Source organism: Rhinolophus sinicus, linkage group LG12 (assembly GCF_036562045.2).
Source record: "Rhinolophus sinicus isolate RSC01 linkage group LG12, ASM3656204v1, whole genome shotgun sequence".
NCBI classification, from domain to species: Eukaryota; Metazoa; Chordata; class Mammalia; order Chiroptera; family Rhinolophidae; genus Rhinolophus; species Rhinolophus sinicus.
Window position 1 is genome coordinate 57073979 of NC_133761.1, and position 20451 is coordinate 57094429.

A 20451-nucleotide genomic window follows, 5' to 3' on the forward strand; every position below is an offset into this window, starting at 1 on the left:
AAAATATGGTCCCACCAAATGATGATATTGTTTCATTTTATGTAGAGGAATTATAGAATTTTTACCCCCAAAATCAAGTTGAGTGAGCTGATGCCCAAAGAGCCATTGTAGGGAGGAATTGTAATATTTGGCAACACTATTCTGACTACTCACGGTTGCATAGATTTGGGGGAATTGGTAGGGAGTGAGGACAAGTAGAGGTCAAGGTGACATGGAATATGGAGAAGAGTATAGCACTATGAAATGACCTGAATGGGGCATATCTGTACGGTGGAAAAAGCAAATAATCAGGGGAACAAAGAAATATAGTGCATATGACCTTTGGCAGTGAATCTTGTCAACTAAGTTCATGGATGTTTTTGGCCAATAAGGCCACCTCTCAATTGAGGCTTTCTATATGTAGGACAATGTTGAAGCTGAAAAAAAAATCTTATATTCATATATTCAACTCAAGAATATTTGTTCAATATCCAATACACTGTGTGATAGGTTCAGGGGAGAAAAAGAGGGACCACATTGGAAGTAGGCAGCACCTCCAACAGTGTGATTTAGGCGGGCTGTGCCATCACAAAGGGGCTCCACCACCAAGGTCCCTGTGTAAACTGCAATGACTCAGTCTCTTCTATTTTAAGAGTGTGGTCAACCAGACATGGCCCTTGTGGTGTAGAAAATCCTTTCCAAACTGAATCTTTCTCTATGGGAGTTTACGTTCTTCTGGATCTTTGTTACGCTCTTTCTCTGGTTTGTAATGACTTTTCTTTCCTTCTTTATCTTTCTGGAAAACTCCTATTGCTCCTTGAAGACTCAGCCGCTCATCTTTTCCAGATGACATTTAGCCAGTTCATCAGCTCCACCACGGTTCACCCATTTTTCTGTGCATGCCTAATAATATCTTTGAGGAACATTTCATTCTCCAGTATTGTTCTGTGGTTTATAACTCAGCATCATAGCAACTTTTGGCTAATAACAGTTCTGCAGAACACCATGAAGCAATGAGTGCTGCTTTTGTATCCTGTGCTCTGATCTCAATGTCCTTACCACCTTTAGCATTCTCAGTATAATTCAAAGATATGAGAGAGAGTTCTGGTGTGTCATCAGTATTACTTATTTGATCATAATTTTAATTTTTTTTCTGAACGGAATCATATGTAACTAGAATTTAAGCAGCTTCGGTTCAAAATCAGCAGGAAGTTTTGGTCAAATTGATATTTGATGTTTTGACAAGCGTCCTGCACTATGCTTGGATGAGAGACATACCAGCTCTCACTGTTCTGTAATTTCTTCTATCTGTTCCAAGGGACTTGGCAATTTCTCCTTTCTTCAGCTGCTTTGGTTAGTATGTGATGGGCAATCCTTTTTCATGAATCTCCAGAACAAAATGTAACACAGCGTCCTCTACTTGGAGATATATGGGGTTTTTTTTAGATCCAGCAAAGTATTTGGTAGCTGCTTTGCAAGAAAATAGGGAACTGTAGTTTGTCTAATATCAGAATGTATGTTACTAATATAAATGTGTGCCCTGCTGATCTGTTTCTACATATTTCAGCATCCAGAATAACTTTATTTCATTGCCAAATTATAGGGGAAAGTTTTGAAGACATTTCACATGGCAATTACCAACAGTGCCTGTCTATCAAATGAAGAAGTAAAAATATGAACACGTGTAGTTATGTTTGTGCCGTACCAGCCACACCACAGCTGCTTCCTGGCCACTGTGATGTTCCAATGCCATTGATATTGTAAGATAAATTTCTCAGAGATGCAAAAATGTGCAAAAAAAGTGCCTGTTAGAATTGATGACAGGTGGTGAAAACTTATAGAATACATCTAGAGCTTTTCTCATAAGAAAATTCAGAGCTCAAACACTGACATCGTAAAATAGTAAAGAACAAAGCAAAGTGATCCACTGAAGAAATCTGAAAAAGGTAAACATATTAAACCTAAGGAAAGCCAAGGGAAAAAGATTGATAAAGGTATAAAAAGAAATTAATAAATCAGAACACCCAAGGCAATAGAATCTAACAATTTTCTATTTTCTGTTATCATTTTTGTTGTATTTCCTGGGCATAAAATAAGATCATCTTCAGAAAAGTATTCTCTCTCTCTCTTTTTAATATCTATGATTTATTTAGTTCTCTCTTGTCCAGTTGCTTTGGCTAGCGTGTTGATGGCTGTTGGTTTGAGATGTGTGTCTTTTAACGATGTTACTAAGATATTTTTTCAAACCTGGAGTAGAGGTGGCATTAAATCCAATGCCCTTTCCTTTCGTCTTTTGCGGAAATGATCACATGGTTCTTCCCTTTGATCTGGTCATATAGCGCATATTATGAACTTCCTAATATTGCAATGTCCTTGAATTCATGGGCTTACCTGCATTTGGGATTGCTTATCATTTTAACAAAACACACCTAGATTATGATATTCATAAGAAATATTCAGCTTACACAGAGTGTATGTGACCACATTCTACTTGTCTGTGTCCGGGATGACTGGGGCCCCGGGGTTCTGAGATTTTGCATTTCCTTAACACGAACACACCCATAGCAGAGGCAATGACTCTATTTAGTAGTCAAGAGCTCTCATAAAGTTACAAGCATGAAGACAGTAAAGTCCTGGATGACGACTAGACAGCAATAGAACAGTCTAGAAATAGATCCAAATATGAGAATTTAGTATATGATTTTCTTTTTTTAATGACTATCCAAATCAGTGCAGTAAAGATAGATTGAATTTTCACTTACTGTCCGAACTAGTTCCATTTCCCACTCCTCTGGACTTACCAGTAGACATCTTCTATGGCCTGTGTCCTATGGGGTTGGCAGCATGGCTGGCAGGGGCGGGGTGGGGGGAGCCCCTAAGGATGTGGGAATGTGCAGAGTGAAAGGAACCAGGCAGTTTGCCCTGTCACGTGCGTCAGTCTCCCCTGGTACAGGTAAGGCTTAGGGGACATCTCTTTCTGGCAGATGTTTTGACAATATCATGTCCTAATTTTTCTTTTTTTTCCATGGAAAATTGTAAGAATTGATAGATGATGGCTACTTGTCTGTTGTCTCAAGCAATTACCCGTGTTCCTTCCCAGAAGATAATTATGTACTATTTTTAACAAGGAATAAAAATATGTAACATCTGCAAAATCCCTTTGAAAAGGTTCTTTTGTCTAGCATATGTGCTGTTTTTGTAAGGTTTCCACTAAAGACATTTTTTCAATCCTTACCTTTCAGAGCTTCAAATGAGAAAGGAAAGTTGGGACTAGATGTCCCTATCAGTATATCTATTCTAAGTGAATTGGTGAAAAAGGTCAGAAAACTCCTGTCATGGTGGCAGGGTCTTTGCTGCAGGTAGCGGTCACCTCTCCCGGTTATTTATCCCCAGACATAATGTGAAGGTTCCAGTTCTCAGGTCCTACAGTGTTCAGATAATTGGGTCCCCATCTGCAGGCAAAGGACAGCAGTAGGACAAGTAATGCCGGGCTATTTCCTGGCTCTGGAAATAAAAGGACAATACGACCCTGTGGGCAGATGTTTATTTGTTCCTACGTGAACGCCCCCGGACATGGAAATGAAGATAATCAACGTAAGGTCTGTCCTTACAGAGAGAAGCATCATTCTGAATTTTGATTGGAGTTGTCTTCTCTAGAATGGTTGGTGGACGCGTGGGTCACCTGTTGCCTAGTCCGCTGTCCTCTCAGGTTCATGTGACTGAAAACACACTCAAGCCTAGGGGGCTAGTGGGATGGTGAAGGCTTTATCTGCACCGTGCCTTACCTGGGCTCACACACCTGCTTTTTCAGAGAAGGTCCATTGAAGCAGCTCATAGGTGTTGGTTTCTGGGAGAGAGAATGTTTATTGTTATATCAGAGTGAAATTTTAATGTGAACAGATTCCCCAGAGAAATAGTAGGAAATGGGTACAATTCATTTTAGTTTTAGGTAACAGAAGAAGGAAAACTTCAAAAGGAAGGTGTGCTGTTCAGTTTTCCAGCGGATGGTAATCCTCAGTTAAAAATCCTGGTTGTCAAGTCTGTCTCAGAGATGCCCTTCTCCATTGTCAGATGGACTCTGGCCAAGGATTTGCTGTGTTTCCCTTTCAGAAGTCCCAGAAATGTGGGCATGGTGAGAGACAGGGTGTCTGGCTGAGGCTGGTGGATCTGAGCAAGCGGATCATGTGTACTCGTTCTGCAGTGTCATCTCAGCCTGGCCACTGGTCCTGGTCTGAACAGACACCGAAACTTGAATGTCCCACTGGTGTCTAAACATTACTGCCAGTTCCTTGGCTACACATCTCTTCTGAACAATTATATACAAATTACTTCGTGCGTGACACAAAAACCACTCCGGCCTGAAGTTATGTAATTTCTTTCTCTTCCTCTCTCTTCCCTCCCTTTTACTCTCTCTCTCTCTCTCTCTCTCTCTCTCTCTCTCTCTCTCTCTCTCTCTCTCCCTTTCCTCAGGAGCTATGTTCTCAGAAAAGTTATTATTATTATCAATAATAGGCTAAAATAATGTTAAATGTACTTAAATGCGGGTGTCTTAGGGGACCCAATAAACAGTGTCTTTCTGAGGGGATCCTATAAATGATGTCTTCCTTTTCAGCTCTGTTTATGAACAACTGGAGAGAAAAAGGAGCTAGAAGCCAAAAGACCACCTTTATTGCTGAGAGACTGGATGGGAAGGCAGGTTTTAGAGCTTTTGGCTAAGTAGCTTTCCTCATATTGGACCCCAGAATTAGGCAAAGGTGCTCACCAGTCAGAGCCAACCCGGCTCTTTGGGGCTGGTTGGGGGAATTTCACTGGGGCTACAGATGGGTCTATTCCCAAGAGCAGAGTTGAGGCAGGTGGGCTCATTCTTCTTCACCAGCTTACCTGTCAGCTACCTACTCCACTTCCCCTGGGGCCAAGAGAGTAAAGGATAGAAAAGATGCAAGGCACACATTTAAAAAAAGTCTCTTCCTTCTAATATCAGAGTCCACTATTTTGAAGACGACATGAGGTGTATAAGCTGTTTGACTCAGTAACTTGGTACATGACATTCAAACCTTGTCAGACTCACTTTGTTCATTTACAAAATGAAAGGATTCATAATATCTAATGTCCCTTTAATTGCTAATGTTCTGTGAGCACTTCTCCCTACTGATAAGTGAAATTTTATTGTTAACAGTCTAACTTGAAAACAACATTTATAAGAAAGCCAAGACAAAACAAAACAAAACCAGACTTGCAGAAACAGAGACCATCTGATGGTTGCCAGAAGGGAGGAGAGTGGGGGGTGGGTTAAAAAAAAAAAAGTACAGAGGAATATAGTCAATAACATTGTGATAAGTTTGTATGGTGACATGATTGCAGGACCCAGTGAGGTGAACATACGGTAAGGTATATAAATGTGGAGTCACTATGTTGTACACCTGAAGCTAATGTAATATTGTATTCCAACTATACTTAAATTATAAAAGAAAAAGACGTGTTTTTCATAAATGAGCTCTCATTTTCCTGACAAGTGTGTTCCCCCATGCTTTTTTTGTGTGTAGAGGGATGAGGGTTGGATTGGGGAGATGTCAAAAACGGTGTCTGTTCATCCTGGAAATTACATCTAAAACAAGGTCGTTACCAGGGAAGGACAGTAAATATCAGAAAATTGTCTGTTTTCCAGGTGTGGGCACAGAAAAGAGGATGAATAAAATAAGTCCTCATTTAGTTCCCAATTTAATTGCACCAGTAGCCTCTCTTCTATTGACTATTAAATCTTATTCCAAAGCTAAAACAAGTTTATGAGGGTTTTCGTTTGTTTTGTTTTGTTTTTAAAGAGAAGATCTGATTTCTTTTTAAATACTCAAGTATGATCAATCGCAAACAAGGGGTAAAATAGCTAAAAATCAAACAACACAAGGACGTGCATTGGCAATATAGGGACTAGGTAATTGTCCCTAGTCCCTGGAAAATGTCTCCAGAGCACAATGGTGGAGGAATAGGTAGTGAGTGGACAGGTTTACATGCGGACACTGTTGTAGAGTGACATAATTATTTACACAGATGTCAGAGGCTTTTGTCCAAATAAGATTTAAATATTTAACTGACTTAGAGCACATCCTGTGAGAAACAGGCATCTTATAATAACAGACTTGAAAGGACTGGCTGCATTTAGACTCTTCATATCTACAAAAACCCTGTTAGGGGCTTCACAGGTTCTTCAAACTGTTTACATGGGATAGGATCAGTACCCTCTTTTCACAGAGGAGATAATGAGGTTTAGAGAGCCTATGTCAATTGTCCAAAGTCACAGAACTGATAAGGAATAGACCCAGTCCTTGAACTTAGGTCTATCTTGTTCAGAAATGTGTGTTCCTAACTCAATGCTACTGCACAGCTAGCAAGTGGAAAGGACAGCGTCTTCTTCTGTTTTCCCCTCTCTGACCCCCTGTTTCTGCTCCCCAGCAGCAGTAAATATCATATGTCTCTTGCTCACTTTTGGGTCCCCTGGGCTCAGCATAGAGCCTAACAGACAATAGACACTTGACAAATATTTGTTGAACAGTGACTTGTGTTTACCAAGTTTTTCTCCTGTTCTCTTGTTCTCTAACCCTGTTACCAACAATTAAAGAAACAGAATTGAGAGTAAGGATTTGAAACAATATTACTATCTTCCTTGTTAATCAGAAATTTATACCATACTCCCTTCCCCCAACTATGACTATTTGTGGCTTTCCCCCCCCCAATTTGATTGAAATGTTGAAGAACGTCTAAATCTCTAGAGAATTTACTTATAAAAATTTATTTGAGTCAAACAGAGGATACGCCTGAAAGCAACAGACTGAGAACAATGCTTCCAAGAAACTGTTTGAAGTTTCTTTTATGCATTTGAGTAAGGATTATTACGGAGGGTGGGAGAAAGCCAGGTGGGGATTGGATTACAGGACAGTTAAGATTATGTGCTCTCTTGAGGGTGGTCAGGCTTTAGAAGGCGGGTCTGAAAGGGAACATTTCAAAGGTATGTTAACGTAGGTGCACAGAAACAATGGATGGGGCTTGCTTAAGGCAAAGAAAAGCCTTTCACTAAAGAAGTTATGTGCCTGGGGCGGGACTACCCACCATGACCTGCCCCAGTGGGAATGGATGATCAGGTCACTCTGTGAGGTTAACTTTCCTAGAAGCCCTTTTCCATCCACGGAAATATAACATAGATACAGAAAAGTGAGAAAATCGTAAATTACAGTTTGACAAAATTTAAGAAGTGAACACACCCAGATAACCAGCTCTCAGATCTAGATGTGGACACATACAAGCTCCCCAGAATTCATCTTGTGCCCCTTGGTCACTAACCCCAGCAAGGATCGCTACCCCCATTCTCCAGACTCCAAACTAATAATAAAGACGACTTTGCCTGTTTTTAAAACGCTTCCATAGAAGGAACAGTCCAGTATGACTCTTACGGCTGACTTCTTTTGCTCAGCATTATATTTGTGATATTTACCGATGCTCGAATCCTTCACATTTTGTCTGTTTGGCAAGACCCAGAGTCTTGCTTTCTCATGTGGATGACTTTGAGCTTGGGAGATGCATCTCCTCAAATTTACTTTTGTGTGGCTATGCACCCTCACCGGAAAGCAACCTTCTCAAAACCTACTTAACTCTGCTTTTCAGGCCTCGTGTGCTGCTAACGTGGAAAACGGAGAAGCTTCAAGAATGGTGGTCTAGTTTATTGGCCAATAATTCAATGTGCAATCAGTGAAGAAGTCAGGCTCAGAGAACTAGCTCCCAAATTTTCCAGGAGAGGAGCCAATACTTTGGGGCTCCTCAGCAGCAGCTATGATGAATAAATTAAATGTATTCTTTAATTCTTTAATCTCTCCAGCTACTCTGAGTTCCGAGCCCACCCGTACTCCTGGAAGAAAGTGACAGGAGTTTTGTCTAGCTAGACTAGCTGGCAATTGGAATGCCGTCATTCGGAGGGGTCGACATTGTGATTCTTGATGGATGAAAGCTGTGCAAAATTTTACATCTCAGAGCACTGAGTTGCCTCCAGGTGCATACTTGGTAAACTTGGGGGGGCGGGGGAGGATGTAACTGGTAGGGAGTCTGGAGCCCTGAATTCTTGTCCTATTTTTGTCACTAACTCACTGAAAATTTGGGCAAAGTACTTTATGTCTTGGACCTTGGTTTCCTCTTGAAAAGGAAAATCAGAATATAAGACTATGGTCTCTGAAGCTTCTGAATAATAATTATGTATATTTAAGTCTATTAAAATGCATGACTGACCTAGCAAGATTTTCTATAAAAATCCTTAGAGAAGAAGAACAAGACAGAAACAGGAGTTGCATTATTGTGTTATTCCTCACTTCCTCACGACTTCGAGCTTTGATTTTTAAGCTTTTTGGGGTTTGTTTTTTTTTTTTTTTTGGTTTTCTAGGAGGGAAGTAGAAACTGAATTATTTATGTAAATCTGAAGTCCCTGGAAGGGCTGCCTCAGTGGTTCACAAATCTATCAGACACAACACTCTCTTTTTTATTTTGTAATGTCCCTTTTATTATTATGAAATAAAATTCATTGTATAACTTACCTAATTAAAATAAAACCATTGCCCTAACTAAAACATGAAAAAGAAATAAAAATAAATTATAATAAATGAACGTGTATTTAACTACATCAATTTTGAACGAAACTACACGGCAAGGCATTGGAAAGTCATCAGATGCTTCACTTATGTGTTGACTCACTGGGAAATTGACAGCTATGACTAAAGCTGGTGTAAACAGATTATATGGTAACTCTAGGTCTATGAGTAGCATTTCCATAGGTAGTAATTTTCTGAAATGGTAACCAACTCTTAGTGAAGTTATGGTAAAAAAGTGAAATAATGAAAGCTGCATTCCTGGGAAAAAACCAGGATGTTTTTAAATTGTATAAAATTACTTCAAGTTTATGTGTGTAATGAAATTATATGCTAGGATCAGATGATTCTAAACAATGTTTTTCATCTGTAAGAATGACGGATTTTTGTTGTTATGTATTGTCATGTATATCACAGATATATTACAGAGTATCCTGAGCTCTACCCAATGAATGCCAATAGCATTCTCCAATCAAAACTGTCTCTACAAATGTCCAAAACATGCTATAGGGGTAGAAGAATTCCTTTTGTTAACCTCTGGGCTATATCCTTAGTGAAAGAGGGAACCAGAGAAAGCGCTAAGGGAGAAAGTTTGTCTGACTTATTCTTGGTGGAGGGAATATAACCGTCTCTTGAGAAATCTTAGCAGCAGGCTGTTCCTCACATTAGTTTGGGACTTGGGCTTTAACTGAGCAAATAATTTAGCTTAATATGGTCTCAGGTTGAGATCCCATGTTTATGGAAAAAACAAAAACATATATGGATAGAGGAGACATTCTAAGACAGGGGAAATGTGAAATTATTCAATAAATCACATCACTTTTTGAATCAAGTGATTGAAATGTAAATCTGAGCTTTGTCCACCATGAACTGTAATACCCTACAGAGCTCATTTCACTAGAGCTCACAAAATGAGATTTATAAACCATTAGAGGAGCAAATACCTGGAAAGATACCTTGGCATTATGCAAAGTGGGCAGTTATCACTGTCTGCCCAGAGGTAGGCCATCAGGGGGTGTACTCTCTATAGAAAATAACAAAACAATAATAAAACTGCCTGACAAAACACTGGCCTGTCTTACTATCATTGAATGCAGGCAATTCTAAAAAATATCCGTAATAAGATACATCAGTTCCTCCTTGAAAAATATTCGTTTCTACGTTCTAAACAATTGTAGCAGTTACTGTTTTACTTGTATAATATACAAGGAAGCTTCACATTAGCTCATTTTTCTTATTTATGTATTTATAACCCTTGTATTCTTTTATAGACGGTGTACTGTATTCTGAAGTAACATGGAAGTTATTTTGGAGAATTCTCCATTCAGTGTCCCACCAAACCCTGGGCCATGTGATTTGTAGGTTTCCTCTACTGCGAAAATCCCATCTTTTAAAAAGAATAGATCGCAATCGTTTGTCTATCTTTTAACTACTCATCTACAAGAAGGAAAGGCTGGCCCACGTGGTGTTGCAACCTTCTTTCCTCCACTTTTGGAATTTTAATTTCTGCCCAGGGAGTGTAACAGTTTTCCTTCGCGAACCCAGCAGGGTTTTTACGTGTAAACACAATCACCTGCGATTGTACGCAGCCACACGGCTCGTGTGCAAATCTTAGGAGAGCAGAAGCTTGCCTGTGAGATCAGCAACAACGCTACTGCATGAATGGAAAACATTTTGTTTTATCTGTCGGAGCGGAGGACATCGGTTAGAAGAGGCAGAGGCTCGTAGGGGCAGGTGTAGGAGCTGGTTCATTCACGTCAGGAAGGAAACATGGCCCGGGGCCATCAAAGCCTCCCATAGTGACTCAATGGGCCCTAAAATGAGATTTGTTTACTCTGGGGCTCATTTTATTATTCTAGCCCTGGGGTTATTTACACTCTGAAAAGCTGGTGTGTAGTCAGTGGTTTGGGGTGCCAGGAAAAGTTATTGGATCAAGGCACCTCTAGCTCAGATTACTGCCAAATTAGTCTGTGGTATGTGGGCTTTTTATGTGATTCTGAGTGTGGCACAACACAACCAGCTGCCTCTGTGAATTGATTATTCTCCTTCCATCAGAGCCTTCCATCCAGCCCCTTCCACTTTCCACTCCCAGCGGCATCCTTGAAAGACCCTACTATTGTCCATCCTACTTCCTTCCTCGTTATTTGCTTCAGCCTTGAGCCCCTCGTTTCTTCCCAGGCATCTTGCTGCAACGCAACAGAACAAAACCAAAACCTTTGCAGTCATGCCAAAGCCTCTCCACTTGTGATTTCACTCAACAGGAACAGCTGTATAATAATCCAACTATAACCCATGACCTGTGACCTTTGACCTGTGAAGGGGTGCTGTGCAGCCTCCGCGTGGATGGATGTTAAGAAGAAACATGGACTAAGTCACCAGGTGCCACATTGAACCAACTTGAGACAAGGAAAAATCTTACGGACTTCAGTCAATACCATCTTCATTGTCAACCTTCTATTGCTAATGAGTTTTGTGGTGTGAAGGGTGTTGGCCTTGGCGTTTGATGCTCAAGGTTTCAAAGTCTTGCTCGACCACTTACATTCTGTGTGATGCTGGGAAATCTGACATTGGAGGCTGTCAACTGCTTCAGGGTATTGTAATTACGGAAGGAAACATGAAAATGCTCTATATGTTGGTAACTATTATAAAAATGTACGGTTTTTAAAAAATTCACTGATTTAGGTCGTATGCTGATTTAATAACTCACAACTAATTGCAATTATTGTATGAAATAGTATTACAATTCTTTTAGAATCTTCTAAAATTCATGCTTTTATCAGATTAAAGGGGCTTTCCCTCAGTTAATTGCCATCTACAAAGATGTGCCTACAGCTCATAAAACATCCCTTGCGAACTCTCTTTGCTGAGGCCCAATGTTGGGTTTTCATGCTGACTTTTGGCAGTGGATAAGGCTGTGAGTGCCTAAAGCAATCATTCCCCTGCTATATATATATATATATATATATATATATATATATATATATATATATATATATATATATATTTCCGATAATCTGTCATTTCAATATTATTTTGTGAATTTAAACACCAGACGTAGCTAGACTTTCATAGATGGAAGTGAGCATTATGAATCCAGCTTTAATGTTTGGGGTGCAAATTTTCTGGACCTGGGTTCTGACAAATATATTGATAGAGATTTACTGTCCTCTTTTCCTCAGGGATAATTTTATGACAGAATGTACTGCTTTGATCTTACAGTCCATTCAGTCAACTTCTCAGAACCTTCCAAGTGACTTTCCAAGGACTTAGTTATTCTAAGAGACTTTTGTCCCTGTAACTTCATGGGCAAAAGTTCTTTCTAATAACGTTATCTTTACTTTCATTAGAGACAGAGTGTATATTCCTTTGAAAAGTTTGGAGAGACTTTAAAAAGCAAAAAGAAAAAAATACATGACTCCCTTTAATGCTATATACCCAGACATAAATAACTGCTGTTTGTTTTTTGCTGTATATCTTTCCAAATTTTCCTTCATCATATGTAGTTTATTAAAATTTAATGGAAGTTTGTGGCTTTTATTATTACAAAGTTAATGATATTATTGGAGAAAATTTTGAATACATTGAAATGAAGGGAAGGGAACGCACAATCTAATACTCAGAGATAAGGGCTAGTTTAATTTTTGCTGTGTATCTTTCCAATCTTTTTCTATGGCTATATATACCTTTTATCAGAATTTAATTAACTTTTACCAGTTTTTCTTACTACAAAAGAAATATAAATCATATATAAGAAATATAAATTATAAAAGAAATATAAATTCATTGTAAAAAATTGGAAAATAGGCAGGAAAAAGACTGAAAATTTCCCATAATGTTACAACACAAAGATAAGCGCTATAATATTGACACATATTCTTCTAGGGCTTAGACTAGAGCCTAGTTTTATGCCCATGTGTGAATTTTTTTTCCTGAAAAAACAGGATGATATCAACCATGCTGATTTTCAATTTTTTCTTGTTTTACTCAATAATATATAGTGACTGTGTTCCTATGTCATTAAATATTTTCCTGTAACACAAATATTAATGACTCGTAGTATTGTGTTGAATTCCTATACCCTGAATTATTGAACTAATTTCCTCTGTTCAGGGATTTTTGGAATGTCTCCCGTTTCTCACTAGTATAAAAAATGCCACAGTGAACATTGTTCAACTATTTTGTGTGTGTGCCTCTTTGAGTATTTCCTGAGGCGAGATGCATAGAACTAATGGCATGTTTATTGTAAACAGAACGTATATAACTCCTGAGTCTATGATGTAGGTCCTTTCTTTTATGGTTGATGAAAGTAAGGCACAGAGAGGTTAAGGAATCTGCAGAAGGTAGGCACAGCTAGGATTGCAGCCCAAGCATATGTTCCTGCCTGAAGTCAATACCAATCATCTTAATAAAGCACTTCACATACCAGGATTTCAGGATGTTAGAGGGAGGTTTAGAGTCAGAAGGGGCTCCTGGGCCTCTTAAATCCTTTGGTCACTCTGCCTAGAGCCCTGTGTTCTCTGGCCGGAAGGAGCCACGTGTCTGATGAATCTGGGAAAATGCCCACTTTGTGCATCAGGAAGCTTTGTGCAGTTGTGCTCAGGAGCCGCACATGCGTGGGTATGCGTGTGCAGAGGTCAGTGACTGTTTACCAGGAATATGGCCTAGTCAGTTTAAGGGCTAATGAGGAAACAGAAGGGACCAGATAAAAGAGAATAATAAACAGGGGCTAGGCGAGAGGAACCTGAAGTGTCACCACTTAAAGGGCTTTGTTAAAGAGATTTAAAACAATAACTAAATGTGTTCAACATTTCCTATCTTCTCGCGATAAGTGCTGGATAGTATTCATTCATTCACACCTCACAAGGCAGTATTTATACTCTTACTGGTAAAGAAACTGAGGCACAGTTAAGTAACTGTCCTACGGTCGTCCAGCCAGTTAGTGGTACAACTTGGTTCCACCTCAGACAGAATGGCTGACAGCCTGTCCCCTGCACCATTACCATTACTGCCATTAATTATGCGAGGAAACGGTCTCTGATGCAGCCAGCAAGGGTCTTTCTGTCCTTGAAGAGGGGCTCCTAGAGGCTGTGGCTGAAGACCTCTGAAGTGTGTTGAAAATATTTGAAGTGTATGTGTAGACAGCACCCATGGCACCTTAGCAGCAGAAGAACCTCTTATCTTTTGTTTTTCTTTCCATAGCTTCCCCCTCGGTGGCGCTTCATGGGAAAAGAAAAAGACGTGCAGAGTAGGGAGTTCAGGGCCCGAAGCAGCTTTGCCAATTCCAGAAAAGTCTCTCCAAGGCTCTACTATCCCCATATGGAGGCGTCCTGGTGCCCTCAAGACCAGACGTGGCACCTCACTGAACACACCAGGACTCGTCAGAAAGGAAATGGCTCGGGGAGTCCTGAGCCTGCTCTGATAGCTGTCCTCTGCTCTCCCATCCTGAGCCATGTGCAGAGTCAAGCTTAGGCCACGCCAAGCAAAATCACACCAAAGCTATCACGTATGCTGCAGGGACACGCATTTCCTCATCCAATATTCATGCTGGGTTTGTTTGCTTGTTTGACACGTTACATTTTGTTTTGTTATGTTCATTTCATCATTTAATTTGGAGAGTCAGGATTGCTTTAATACTTTTTATTTGGAAATCATTTCAGACTTACAGAAAACTGCAAGAATCAGAATAGGAAACAAACAAACAAAAACAAAACTAAACATCCATATACCCGCTACCCAGATTTTATAAAGATACTAATTCCGTTCAGAGGGCTCTACCCTTATGACCTAACCACCTCCCAAAGACCGCACCTCCAATTACCATCTCACTGGGGAAATAGGTGTGAACCTATGAATTTGGGGGGGGCACAAATTTTCAGTCGCTAGCACTTACCTTCTAACACGTAGCTAGGTATTGGCCAAGTCAAGATTCAAACCCAAAGAGAATCTGACTTTGGAGCCTTACCTCTTACTTCCTACATTCACTGCCTATCACAAAGGTTGTCAGGAGAAAGATTTCATTCCTCAGAGTGAGGACTTTGACTGTTCTAGGTCGGAATAAGTATTTTTGCTTATGTTGCATGTTCTCTCTTTTTCATATGAATCCCTTTGGCCAAGAAATTGCCCAATGAGAAGGGAAATCCATGGGCAGCTACAGAAACCTAGACAAGCTCCTTTGTTGGGAGGGAGTGAAGACTCCACCCTTTGACCCACATCTGCACGCCTCCCCCCTACCCCACACCCCAGAAAATAAGTCCCATGGGGAGAGACTGTTTTATGCCTCACTGTACCCTCACCATTCAGGGCAGTGCCTGGCACATAGTAGTCGCTCAGTAAATAGTTATTGAAGCAAATGAATCAATGTGCTGAAGCTAGAGAGATAGGGAGGATGAACCCAGCATATGCTGGGTTTCCTTTGCTCTCCAATGCCTCCATCACATGTCACCCATCGAGAAAGCCGGTCTATTGAAGAGTTGCACAATACAGAAATGCATGAGCTTATGGGGGACATGATTTTCCTCATTCACAAGGCCACCTAGGGACACCCAGTGTGGCCTCACATTGCCCTGGGGTTGGCCTTGCCTCAGGCACAGTGAAGCCAGCCCTCCTAAGCACTGGAAATAGCACCCACAATTCTTGGACCTGAGCCCATGACAGTCTCTCACCACCGGATCCAGTTTCCCAGTGCAGAACTCATAGCTCCAATACACCCCACTCCTAAATGCAAATCCACACTCTCGAGTAAATAATTAGGTTCCTATTTCCCCCAAAAGTTCCCTATTGAAAAATGTGACCAATTTCACTCTTGTTGTCCTGGCTAAAAAGGTTCGTTTGTAGGTAACAACCAACTTTCCAATTCAGTTTTCAGCTGTCTTGCCCAGAAGGGTATCTAAAATCACAGATGACTCGAGCTGTGAAACCAGTCTGCCATCATATGTAAGGAGACATTTAATAAGTGCTTAATGGGGATAATGATTTACCTTTTGGACCAAAATGGAACGTTACTGTAGAAAGAACTGAGCAGTGCCTGACCCCCCCACACATACAATGGTGTAGCAGCCAGGTCAGGAAGGGGTGGTGTGCCTGGGGACCAGAGGTCACAAGGTCAAACGAAAAATGTTTTTCTTTGCACTTGGCCACTGATGTCCACACGAACTGTGGATGCTATAACTTGATTTCTTTTTACTGGAGATACACAAATTCTTTTAGGTAAATATTTTCTTTTATGTCAATATCACAAACTCAGCTGTGATATAGATTTATACACAGAATAACTGGAATTCTAGTGTATGAAGAATCGGGTTGTTTATTTCATGGTGGATAAAAAAAAATTAATTCCAGTCTCACCTCACCTCAAAACTTGCACACGGCGTCAGATTTCCTAGAAAATTCATTTAAAGGAGTCATTCGGCCATTTATTCAGAGAAGAAGTCTTTATTAATACATTGCTCTGTAGCCCATGCTTTTGGAGCCATGTAAAGATATGGAAAGTGTGGTCTCTAGACTTGAGTTTCTAAACAACACAGACCAAAGAAATAGGTACGCTGGGATTCAAATATGGAAGCCACCAATAGACAGTGATTAAAGAGTAATAGTCCATTGATGATAAACCAAGATTAAATAGTTGGGCTTAAACTCAGGCATTCTGATAGTAGTCAGGGTTGTTTTTTCCACCAATATGCATAAATTCAACCCAGGTCTAACCCATCACTCGCTTGCATGTCTGATGCAAACCCTGACACACAAAGCAGCTACTATACTCCAGGTGTTCAGGTATTTAACGGCTCCTGATGAAATGAAATGGCAATTCTCCCTCCCACTTTCCTTCTTCCTTCCCTCCCTCCTTGTCTTCCCTCTTTATTCCAATTGCATGAAGAACCTCCTTGTTATCAGGCACAACGTTAGGTGTTAGAAATTCAAGACGAGTAAGCAATGTCCCCTCCCCCGGATAGGTTCACAATGGATTATGGTAAAGAGATAATGGCAATACAGTGAGTAGGGCTGACATTTGAATTGAAGCCTCCAGGAGTTCAAGGGGAAATGCGATGTATTTAAGGAAAAGACAGTGGGACTTTATGATTTTCAGGGAGTGTTCTATAGTCAGCATGACAATGACTAGTCCTTGGTGAGGACCAAAACTGCCAGGGCACCTCTCCCTGTCACAGAGCACAAAAGGGAGCATGCTACACTATCACATGTCTACTTCTTTTTGAGATATGTCTGCTTCTTATTGAGATATAATTCACATACCATACAATTCACTCATTTAAAGTGTACAGTTTAATGGTTTTTAGTTTATTCACCAAGATGTACATTTGTCACCACCAAAAATTTTAGGACATTTCCGTTACCTCAAAAAGAAACCTCATGCTCTTTGACTCTCACTGCCCTATTTCCCCATCCCTTTTCCCTCACAGCCCTAAGCAACTGTAAATCTACATTCTGTCTGTATAGATTTTCCTGCTCTGGACATTTCATATTAATGGCATTGTATAATACGTGCCTTTATTATCATTACATATTAATGGAATCACATTATAACTGCCTTCTTCCACTTGGCATAATGTTTTCCAGGTTCATCTATGTGATAGCACGTAACATTACTTCATTCCTTTGTATGGCCAAAGATAAGTCTCTGTATGATAAATCGCATTTTGTTTCTCCATTCATTGTCTGATGGACAGTCGAGTTGTTTCTATATAAACCTACTTCTGACCACGATGCATGGGTGGAGGAATCAACCAAGAAATAAAGCAAGCCAGATCATGCCCTTGTGTTATCAAAAATCCAGCCTACAGAGCTACAAAGCCTCCCAACCCAGGACATACCATCCCAGGACCTACCACATGGCTTACTTATTCATTTCTCCACCAATGGTGAGATTTTAGTTTTATTCACTGTCCAACTCCTGTTTTTTATCAACAGAGTCAAGGAGCTGGTTTGGGCTCAATAAATATTTGTTAAATGAATAAAAGTTTGAATGAACAAGTGAATAAACAAATATTGCCAGTTGATATGATGAACATGAGTGACTATCCCTGAACTTCTAATTGCTGGAACATGAACAGAAATATACGTATATTAACACACGTACTGTAGTTCATTCTCAAAACATAACAAAATCCCAAACTCCTATGAAACAGCATAACAGAAAAGACCAGGAAAAATACTGTAATATGGCATTCTACTTTCAGCAAACTTCAGAAATACAAACTCTTCATCATGTGGGGAACCAGAGAGAGATAATAGTCCAATCTCAGCCAAACAGTGCTATTAAAAACACAAACAACGGAGATCTACGTGCGTCCCAATTTCCCTTATGATTACATTTGAGATCACATCAATTAAGTGAACTTATCATTTTGCATCGTGGAGCTCTTGAAAACGGTCTAAAAATTCAAGTCGGCATTTTCTCCCTTCCCTGATAAGGAAGGAACATGATTGCATCACACTGATTGCATATTTATTTAGCTCTCAAAGCAGCTGCATAAACATTATAAGCAATACAGCAAAACAGGAAAAAAATGCGTAGAGGCTCAAATCACAGGGCACATTTCTGAAATGGAGCATGCTATGGGCGGTTGATTCTAATTGAGAGATGACTCAGAAATATGGGTCCAGCAGAGGAGTGGGCACTGCAGGAGAGAATGCGGTGATTAGTAATCTCCCCTCACTGAAAAGAGATCCTAAAGTCATACTCTTTGTTCATAGAACCTTAAAAAACTTCCCTAGTGACAGCATTACTGCAACCAACATGATGGACAAATGTCCCCAATGCCAGGCCACCCAGGACAGCATCTCTGGGATGGGTGTACGGGAGGGGGAAAGTCAACTGCCTATTAAACAAAATGGCTGGATGATCTCCAGAATAACTTAGCATAACTCCCTAGTGATAGGAGGTCACAAATGGTAACCGAGGTTCCCCCTTCTGTCTTAGCAGTTGATAGGAGCTCGGCCTATTCAGTCATTTTATCAGAGATTAAATGCTGGCTCACCTCAAACAAATTTGCATGACCTTGAGTAAATTACACCTCTCTGTGCCTTGTTTCCCCCTTTATAAAATGGGGGAAATAATGGTAACTATGTGATAGAATGAAACACAATAATGCATAGAAAGCACATTAGGAACATAAATATCCCTCAATAAATGGTGGCCGCTCTCATTACCGTTGCTGAAGCTGATGTCCTTATGAGATTGACCTGAGATCTGCCAGGATTAGGACAATGAAACCATCCCTAGACGGCACGCTTCTGTCCCTGCTAATGCTGCCCGGAGGTGCCCCAGAATTACAGACAGTGCTATCCACAAGCTCCTCTCCAAGTAGAGAAAAAGCTTTTTCTGAGACACAGATGGTGGTTGGGGCCCCAGACAAATACAAGAATCTGCCTTAGAATGTCCATACCGTGACTAAAGTGATCCGCTTAGAGTAGAAAAAAGAAGGTAGAAAAGCATCCTGCTGTAAATATCCAGTGTGTCATTTCAACTACTTTTTAGATTACACAGGCTTTGGTAAACTAGTCCACAGACCTGCATAATACTATTATTCCTCTGGTTCCAGATAAGAGCTGATTGCAAGGTGGGTAGGATGAAGAGAATATTTCCATTTTACCGAGAAGGTAACTGAGGCCCAGAGAAGCTGTTGCTGTGGCACGGCCTCGGAGATAAACCTAACACAGATAGTCCAGGTTCATGTAAGTTCACTGAGACCGCAGGCCGGAGATAAAGGGCCAGTTCCCAGATCCTGGTAAACATGTCCTCATTGCTCTTCTAAAATGGCCTCCGCATCCCCCTCCTTTTTCTTTGTGATGGTATGCTTCTGTCACCCCTCAAAATGTAGTCTAAAAATTACAAAAGACAATGGAAGGAAATCCACGGCCATGTTAACTGTAGTTTTTGTTGTTTTGTTTTGTTTTGTGGAGAGGTTCTGGGTTACTGGTAGTAGGAGTTTGCTTCTTTGTGTTCTTTCATATTTTCCAAATTTTCTGCATCAAATATCTTACAGGATACAGTAAGTATATCATTATTATTTTTAGATTATTTTTAAAATTCTGCTCAAAAGTCAACCATTTCATAAAGCCTTTCTAAATTAACCCCGTTTGACTCTAACCACTCCATTCACTCAGAGCTCATGGATTTGGCTCTTGATAGGTTGTACTTGTTCTTTCTTTGCCATTTCTGTCCCTTTCCTTTCTCCTTCCCTTTTTTCTTCCCTCCCTCTTTCTCCTTGTTTTTCCCCTTTAAGTTCATATTATATACCTGCTTCTGTGCCAAGAGATTTAAAAATTACATAAGTGGTAATGAAAACCTTCTAGGTATTAAAAATTTAAACAATACCAAGGTTCATGGGGTAAAAGTTACAATGTTCTTTCATAACTTCTTCCTCTCTTTCTAAATTCCATTCTTCTCGACCTATAGGTTGCCACTGTTAAATTTGATACCTAATTTTAAATCTTTCACATCTAAGTACATATTACATATGTATACAACTATATATCTGTATCTATGTATATTGGAGTTTTTTTAAAAAACACACACACAAATGAACCTGAAAATCATCTCCTTCCTGCAAAGCAATTGCAATTATCACCTGGAATGTTAGTATTTGACACTGAGTCAAGTGCCTGCAGGTAAGAGGGACCAGCATGGAGGGCCACTGTTAAGAGTGTTTTTGTCTGAAGGCCATGAGCCATGGCGACCTTCACACAACCTCAGCCCCAGTCCAGACCCACCATGTGGCCACACATACAGTAACAGCATAAACAGGCCGTTGGCTGTTGAACCTCCTGCTGACAGGTGCAAGTGCCGTGTACATAACATGTGCTCTCTAAAAATAGGATCAAGAAAGAAAGGGTC

At 40.2% G+C, this 20451-nt stretch overlaps 1 long non-coding RNA gene across 4 annotated transcripts in view; it reads right to left on the reverse strand.

Annotated features, from left to right (window-relative positions):
• Positions 1-340: 340 nt before the first annotated feature.
• LOC141567926 (uncharacterized) overlaps positions 341-20451 on the reverse strand; it is a 316152-nt gene continuing 296041 nt past the window's right edge. For all 4 annotated transcript variants that reach the window (XR_012490914.1, XR_012490915.1, XR_012490913.1 and 1 more), the window contains one exon: positions 341-3826. This is a non-coding gene — a long non-coding RNA (uncharacterized LOC141567926). The remainder of the gene's footprint in view (positions 3827-20451) is intronic.